The sequence below is a fragment of the Aplidium turbinatum genome, chromosome 17, assembly GCF_918807975.1.
Source record: "Aplidium turbinatum chromosome 17, kaAplTurb1.1, whole genome shotgun sequence".
Lineage (NCBI taxonomy): Eukaryota > Metazoa > Chordata > Ascidiacea > Aplousobranchia > Polyclinidae > Aplidium > Aplidium turbinatum.
Genome location: NC_137488.1, coordinates 3,837,716 through 3,846,182, shown reverse-complemented (window position 1 = coordinate 3,846,182; position 8,467 = coordinate 3,837,716).

The following is an 8,467-nucleotide window of genomic DNA, read 5'->3' as shown; positions in this document are numbered from 1 at the left end:
CGGCGTATAGTTTTTCGAATGTTTGCGTTTGCGCTGACGGCGTCAATATTTTTTGTATGCGCGTACATCACTGCTAGTTAGCCTATACAGTTAGCCTACTTGATTTCCCAAACCAAAATTGGTCGTTTGTTTTTCAGTTTATGGCAGTTTATTTGTAGTAGTCAAATTATTTGTTTGGAAGAGGCATTCGGCGAAAGAAGCGAGGTTGTGTCACGTTGTGTACAGAAAGGAGCTGTGTAAACTGCGAGATAGGATTTTGCGGTATTCCAGCAACAGAAAGGAGGCCGCGTAAATTGCGAGGTAGGATTTCGCAGTGTTCTATGCAGATTGATGTCTGTGGCGCCACAATCCTTTGTTTGTTCCCCTACTAAGCTGTCTGTTTTTAGAAATTTTAGGTTCTCCTTTTTTGTAAAGCGATTCTTTTTTTGTAGATTGTGGTTATAGGCTATAGCTTTGAACACAGGTAGACGAGGCAGTCAGTAGGCTACTCAGTAGTTGAAAGTTGAAATGGATAAGTTTCTGTCTAAAGTGTCTGGGACTAAAAACAAACCCCACAATGCGACCAATATGCCAATCTCTGGACATTCTGCAAACAGAAGAGAAGGCATAGGCTATATAGGCATGACAAGGAAAGACTATAAGAACTTCGAAACAGCAACAAGCTGGCTGTCTGCCTGCCATTAGCCTACATACCCGATTGTTGGAATCTTTGGAAAACAGATTTGGCCATGTTTTTGATGATAGTGACTGCCAGCTAACTGCTGAGTTTCACCCACAATTTCGAATTTCTTGGCTTTACAAGGGTAAAGAAAATAAGAGTACGGCTCTACATCTAAAAACTGTTAACCTATTACAGAACCACAGCAATTTCAACATCGACGATGCAGCAAGCAACCGTGACACTGATGTTGACAGGCATGAAACAGATGACTTTTTTGCTCCGTTATTTGAAAAACGGAAAGAAAGCCAAGAAGACAGCTACTTGATATGCTACAATCTATTGCTACAAAGAACCTGAAAAACTACAATCTTTTCATGAATGAGACTAAAACTGAATTCACCCACATATTTCTTGCAGACACAAATGAAACTGATACTGATACCCTACCGATTCGAGGAAACGAAAAATGGCGTATACACAAACTTTTGGGATCATTATTGTGCAGCACTGCCGATGTCAAATCCCGCTGCAATTTAGGCAATGTCGCTTTCAGATCACACTGGAAACTATGGAGTAAGAGATCGAGAATCCCATTACAGTTGCGACTAAGATTGTACAACGCGTACTGCATCCCAATTATGATCTACAACTGTAATAGCTGGTCTGTTACCATTAGGAAGTCTTGAAAGATTGGATGCCTGCCATCGAAGACATTTACGTGTCATAACTGGTCATACTTGGCCAAACAGTCTTATCTCGAACAAAAATCTCTACAAAATATGCAACAGTGAACCATTGTCTTGCAAGATCTCCACCATGAGATGGAACATGTTTGGACACATTCTGAGACTTCACCAGGACTCACCTCCCCAGAAAGCCCTTGAATTTGCAATAATTGGCAGCAAAAAGTACCAAGGCCGAACCGGACGTCACCGTACCAATTTATTACAACTGCTGAGATCTGACATCAGAAAAGCTGGCCTGGGATCCCTGCTCAGCACACCACATCTCCATCGATTGCAAAACATCGCAAAGGACAAAACAGAATGGAGATCCTATCAACCTTGTTGAAAGACTGATCGAAGCCAGCGGATGCCAAACGATTTGGCTACACTGGCGGCGGAGACAGTTACAATAATAATATTTGAAAACACAAAAAAAAGGAAGCGATCGAGTGCCGCAAAAATTTTAGCCTAAATGAATTTCTCGAACGTAACCCAACAAAGGCGGTTACGTATGATGCATTCCCCAATGACGCCATGAGGCGTTTGTTCTTGCGATACAATACCCCTATCCCCTCTAGTGATGCTGTTGAAAGACTGCTCTCCCATGGAAAGGACATTTTGAAGCCAAAGCAAGCTGGACTTAGTAATCAACATTTTGAAATACTGATGTTTCTGAAATAAGCTTGATGTTGTGTTTCTTCGTTCATTTTAGATACCCGTATAAAAATATTAACACGCCCTAAGTTAGGCTACTGCTTATTAAGGAATGTCCTGTGTAATGTGTGTATGTCATTTTTTCGATTTTTTATTGTTTCATATTCGGTAGGCGGACGTTTTGGGGTTAGATTATGGATTCTTAGAAGCATTATAGTTAGTATGTGGACACTGGACAGCTAGCAAAGTGGTCGCTGTTTTGTAGTTAGGCAACGGCTACGAACAAAGTATCAACAGCTACGAACAAAGTCTGCCCCGATAGCTCAATTGGTTAGCGCGTCACTTCTGGAACGAAGAAACTTCAATCGACGCTGGCTTCAAACGATCAAGCGACGCTGGCTCTACTCTCGGGGTGTGCGCTTGAGCAACGCACGTTAAGGACTGCTCTCCATTCAGCAGCATCTAATTGATGGAATAATTCCGCCGCAACAAGACTTCAACAATCGGAAACTTCACTCTGTCTATATCGGTGACCGGGCCTGCGTCAGTGATTCAAAGCTTCTACAAGTATGCGAAACTGCCAGGACTAAGCTCTGCAAGAAGCTTTCCCAGTCCGAGGATAAAGATTCAATCAATCAATCATCTTGCCCTTTATCATGTATTTTTCAACTTAATTGTACTTCATGCAAAGAAGAGTAGTTGTAAATCAGTAGGGGAGAACCTCCTACAGTGCCCAGTTTTTTAACATTTTCATAAATTTTGAAAAAAGTTGCAGAGAAACATTGAAATTTTGATTTTTATTCTATAGTTTGAGGTTTTCTCCATTTTTTGGCCTATTTGTCTAAGTTCTGGGATTACTAATTTTTGTTCGGTAGCCCTTTAAAAACTTGCTTTCAAAAGTGGGCACTGTAGGGTATTGGTCCCATACAATGCCCATGGGGAGTACCTACAGTGCCCACTTTACAAAGCATCACATTATTATACTGCTTAAAAGGTCATATGCTACTTATCTTGTGTTGTAATATTTTGGCTGCAGCAATCACCACACAAAAATGTTGAATTCAAGCCATATAACATAACATGAACAACACTAATCAACAACAAAAGAAGCAGATGAAGAAATAAAAAAAACTTTCTAACCATGTTTTTCCAGCCATGGTATTTGCCTTCCACGCTTCCGGTATTTTTTTGTCATATTTGTATACGTAGCAAGTTCGTATGCCAATTTTCTAACGTTCTTATTGAAAAACTAAAATGGTGCTTTGCAAACTCTATTAGATAGTCACAAAGTTTCTGTTCTTCTTGGTCATTGAAAATTCTGTTTACGGAGTAGTTTTGATTGAAATTAATCATGGTAATATTCTCTAGATCTCGTTTACACTTAGCTAAATAGCGCCGAATTGTTCTACGAGAAATGCCGCACTCCTCAGATACAAATTGTTTTGATCTTCCTTTTACAATCACCTCCATGCATGCTGTCTTCATGACATTTTCTGAATGTCTAACAAGCTTCTTTGTAGGCTGCTGGACATTTTGAAAATATGGTATAGAAGATTATTAACTTATTGTCTGGACAAAACCAATAAAAGTAAACCTATCTGAAGATTGTTGCTCATTATCAATAAAAAATATATAGATCCAACAGTGCCCACCCCTGGGCACTGTAGGCTCTGTCACTGATGGGCACTGTTGGGCAGTCGCCATTTTGGACAAAATGTGCTGCAATATTTATAAACTACATTATTACAAGCAGTAAGCAGTATCAAACCTTGCCTACATTAACTAACTATCCACAGTGTAACTGACAATACTGTAACATGAGCAATGAAGTCACACGCACACTTTCCTTTCTTCCAAAAAAAAGTTTCTATTTTCCTAAAAAAATGATTTCTGTTCTCACTTGCCAAGTACTTCACGTTGCATCTTCACGTTACATGCGAGAAATCATTGGGCACGTGGACATCTCAAAATGAATTCGGGCGCGCAATTGATGATGCATTGTGGGTAAAATTTTAATATGGGCACTGTAGGAACCTGGGCACTGTAGGAGGTTTTCCCCTACTCATATCAGGCCCGGATTTAGGGGGGGGCAGAGGGGGCAGTTGCCCCGGGCCCCCCGACTTTTGAAGGGCCCCCCTATGTGTAAAAAAATGTGATTTTGTGTTATTTTTTTCCTTTTGGCCTTTAAAGTTTCTGCAAAATGCTGTGCAGTACTGGACTGATGCTACTGTAGACGTAGAGATGGTTTTTCGCGCCGTGGGCTTGGAAAAATTTTTTTGCACGGGGGCCCCCCGATCTAAAAGTGCCCCGGGCCCCCCATCAGCTAAATCCGGCCCTGACTCATATGCAACAATTTTCTTTCAAAAGTAACTGTAACTAGTAACTGTACGGTAACTAATTACTTTTTAAAAAACTGTAACCGAACCTAGTTACTTTTTGAGCGAAGTAACAGTAACTGTAACTCAGAGTTACTTTGAAAGTAACTTGTGCCCACCACTGGCTATTTCAATGGTGCCATTCACAGTTTCTCATTAATTCAATTTATTTTTCATTGTCAGAATGCAAAAGAAGCGATATTGTGAAACTATAATACGGCAATAAAACCAACAAAAGGTGTCAAAACCGTAATGGTTTAAGGCTTAAAAGCAATTGAGGCTCCTAAAATTCTTCAGAAGAGTGTTGTCTGTTTACTGCATTATTATGATTATTTTTCACTCAATAATGTGTTGTTTTGCGTGTTGTGCGGTCACTATAGACCAGTGGCAAACATTGACCATTTTTTTGGATATTCACATTTCACTTGTTTCAGCTGGCTTTACTAGGTTTGCAGTTTGCTCAATGGCTGTTACTCTGCTATCATGTCAAAGTAAATTGGTGTAATGTGATATAAAAGTCACTTTCAAAATCAAGCATGTGTTTAAAACTTTTTCAAAACAGTAAATAACTTAAAAATGGGCGGTACGCCACTGCTATGTTGGCGTATGCTGATAATTAAAACACTTAAGTTTTCATTTCTGACACCTAACGGTTTTTTGGTTTGTGGGTCACGCAGAACAGTGTTGCCGGATAAGAAAATTTGAAAGCTGATTGGTAAAATAAAATTAAAAAATCTGACATGGCTTATGTCCACAAGTTGACCAGCCTTCTTTCAACAACGCACTGCCTTAAACATGTGAAGACCTTAGAATTTTGAAGCTCTACATGTTTTTATATGGTTAAAGATTACTGGGTTTTTGAGCATTTTGGAGTGGGGTGGGGAAAAATGCACTGACGCGCGTCTGGCAAACGTTGACACAGACACCGACGATGTGGTTCGATCATTGAGAAAGTTTCAGTTCAGTTTCAGCACTCCCTAGTTTTGTAGCAGAATGAGTTATTCATGCTATTAAATTTAGTTATGTCCTTGTTGGCAACATTTTTTTGCAGAAGCACACGGTTGATTTAATTGACTGTGGAAAGATTCATTTCATTCCCGGTGTAACGGTCCAGGAGTTACTGCGGTCTGAAAGTTACCGTAACTTCTGGACCGCGTATACGCAGTCTGAAAGTTCCTGCCAGTCCAGAAGTTACTAAAACAGAGTTTTCAGATTTGACGCTTGCAGCAGATTTGTATAAATGATTTCAACATTGGAAACATGTTGAACTTGAAAACTTATCCACCATCGCATCTTAACAACATGATTTACAGCAGAAACGTAATTGGGAATGAAGCGAAAACAAGATGAAAGTTAAAGGATGAGTTTTGTACCAGAAGTTGTTGCTGTTTTGGAATGAAATTTGAATTTGTAACCTAACAATTTACGTAGGCTATCATTTTAACCTGATTTGTTTGTGTATTATACCATTTGAAGTTGTGTCCGTGCCTTACGTGAGTTGGCAAATAGGCTAAATTTGCATGGGGAGGTGATTGACTAAATGACCACTTAGCCTATAGTCTTTTGCTGTCATCCTGGTTGTGCTATAATGCAACCTACGATTCACAATGTAGTATTATGAGTGTTTTATTGACTCGTTGTAGGCTATGGCTCATTGGCTTTGTTGAAACAAATAATTTAATATTTTAATTGATCATCGCTGCAAACATTTCAAAGTTTAAATCGTGGCTATACGTGAATCGGTGGCATTTAATAAGCTATACAGGCCTTAATATATCGTGCAAAGTTTGCATTTGAAGGCTGACTTGTTAGCCGCTGGTCTTGAGTTGTAGTTGACGAACATAGTCTTTGACTATATTTTATGTAGGCCTATTTCATGAAAGTTAAAACCAAAGTTTTCCAGTGAATGAAGCACTGAGCCTATTTTTGGTCTGGTTTTTCATAACTACCGTTTTGAAGAAATATAAAGTAACTTAGGCTAAATGTAGGCCAACCGGTAGTCAAAACGCCATCAACCTTCAGTGAGTAGGCTATCACAATCTCACACGAGGGGAAGGCTTTAGCTTTTACGAAAGTGTTGAACACTTTGAGATTCCAATGAATTTCCGTTGGATTCCCATCGAAAACACGTGGTACGAAACTTAAAGTCTAAAATTATGGTTTCGTGGTAAGAATATTTATCCTTGGGACAGTGGCGTAGTCAGAAAAATTTTTTGGGGGGGGCCAAATATTTGATGAATTGAAGAGAACGACAAAATGTTTGATTTAAGACATCGCCACCTGATGTACAGTGGCGCATCCTGGTGGGTTAAGCAAGGGAAGCAATAAAGCTGGTGGGGGTTAGAGCGTGCCGAAGGCACGCGTATTCTAGGGGGGTCCGGGGGCATGCTCCCCCGACAATTTTTTGCAAAATTACACTTAAATAATGGATTATAACGCTTTCTGGAAACACTTTCAGGGTAATATTTGTATGAAACTTATTAGCAGATAAACAGCTATTAACTTATTAAAGGTAACTCTTATCTACACACAAACAGGCAAAAACTGCGGCTAAAATTAGAGAACACAAAAAACTCAGCTACACAAAAACCCTACAGAGTAAGCGATTCTGAAATTGCTTCCACAGATTTGCGCGATTTACGATTTGCAAAATTTATTGGTGTCTTTCTGTGTGTTTAAAACAAGTCCTGGGGGGTGTTAATAGCCAGATGTCTTGGAAAACAATATAAATTTATACAAATTATATTATATTTTCAACAAAGGGTTCAACTTCGGAATCCAAACTTTGAAAGTTTGGGGGGGGCCATGGCCCCGTTCGCCCCCCCTGGCTACGCCTATGCCTTGGGATTCATCTTTCGCATACTTGCAGAGGGTTTAATCTACTGACCAAGTGAAGTTTTAGACCATTTACAAGTTTCCCAAAAGAATTTCGAAAAAGCACACCCACTTACAATAGCAGTAACTTTTGGACTGCTTCTGCGGCGTTGCAGTCTGGATGTTACTGTCAGTCCAAAAGTTACCAGCGGTGCCCGGCGTTTTCACAATCGATAGAAAAGCGAAAATTGTTTCAACTAAGTGTAATGAATTCATTGCTCTCAAACTAATGCAAGCTTTTCAGTTAACATTACAAAATACTTATAATTATTAATCTGACCTTTTGAGAGGTTAAAAATTCAATTATTTTTCAAAACAAAATTAAATAAAATTTAAATGAAATATTTGGCAACTCTTGTAACTTTTGGCATGCAGTAACTCTTGGACCGCTACACCGGACTGAGAAAACACTTTGAAAGGATAAATCTGGCTGTTGCACATACTGGTACTTCTAGAGCAGGTTCCCAAACTGGAGACCATACAGAGGGTCCTCTAAAAAGTTCTTGATATTTTTTAGTGATTTTGATTCCATAATATTTTGTATCTTATATATGTAATCCCTTAGGTAGTATTGACTCTGTTTTCTTTGTGTTTGTTTCCTTATTCAAGGTTACCTTTGGTACCTAGTATTCTATTTCGTTTTTTACTTTGTTAGGTTATGTAATTTACCATAAAAAGTGAAAGAGCATTGCTGTGGTTGCAACACTATTATTATTATTATTATAAGGTAGTGGTGCATGTGCAATAAGTTAAAAATTGCATACAGTTAGCCACAAAGATAATTGTCAAGTTATTATATAACAAAAGTTGGAGATGGTATAGGATACTGTACATGCCTGGTCATAAATGCTATGACGTGAATATATGTCAAAAATTGGAATCAACGAAGACATATAGGGTGAAGTATGTACTATGTAAACAGTAAAGCAAAGGTAAAGTAGTTTCACCCTATATGTTTGGTCAATTCCAATGTATGATGTCATGGTATTGTCGACCAAGGCGTAGACTTGTACATTTTCTAGATCTTCTCTATTCATACTTTTGATTTTTCACAACTTTCTTTACCTCTTCAATAACCTATATAACCTAGTGTAATTCATATGCAGCGTTTTTGCTTCCTTCAGGTAAATATTTTCTTTTAAGGTGTGTAAGATCCCAGCCTATCATTACTTCTACAT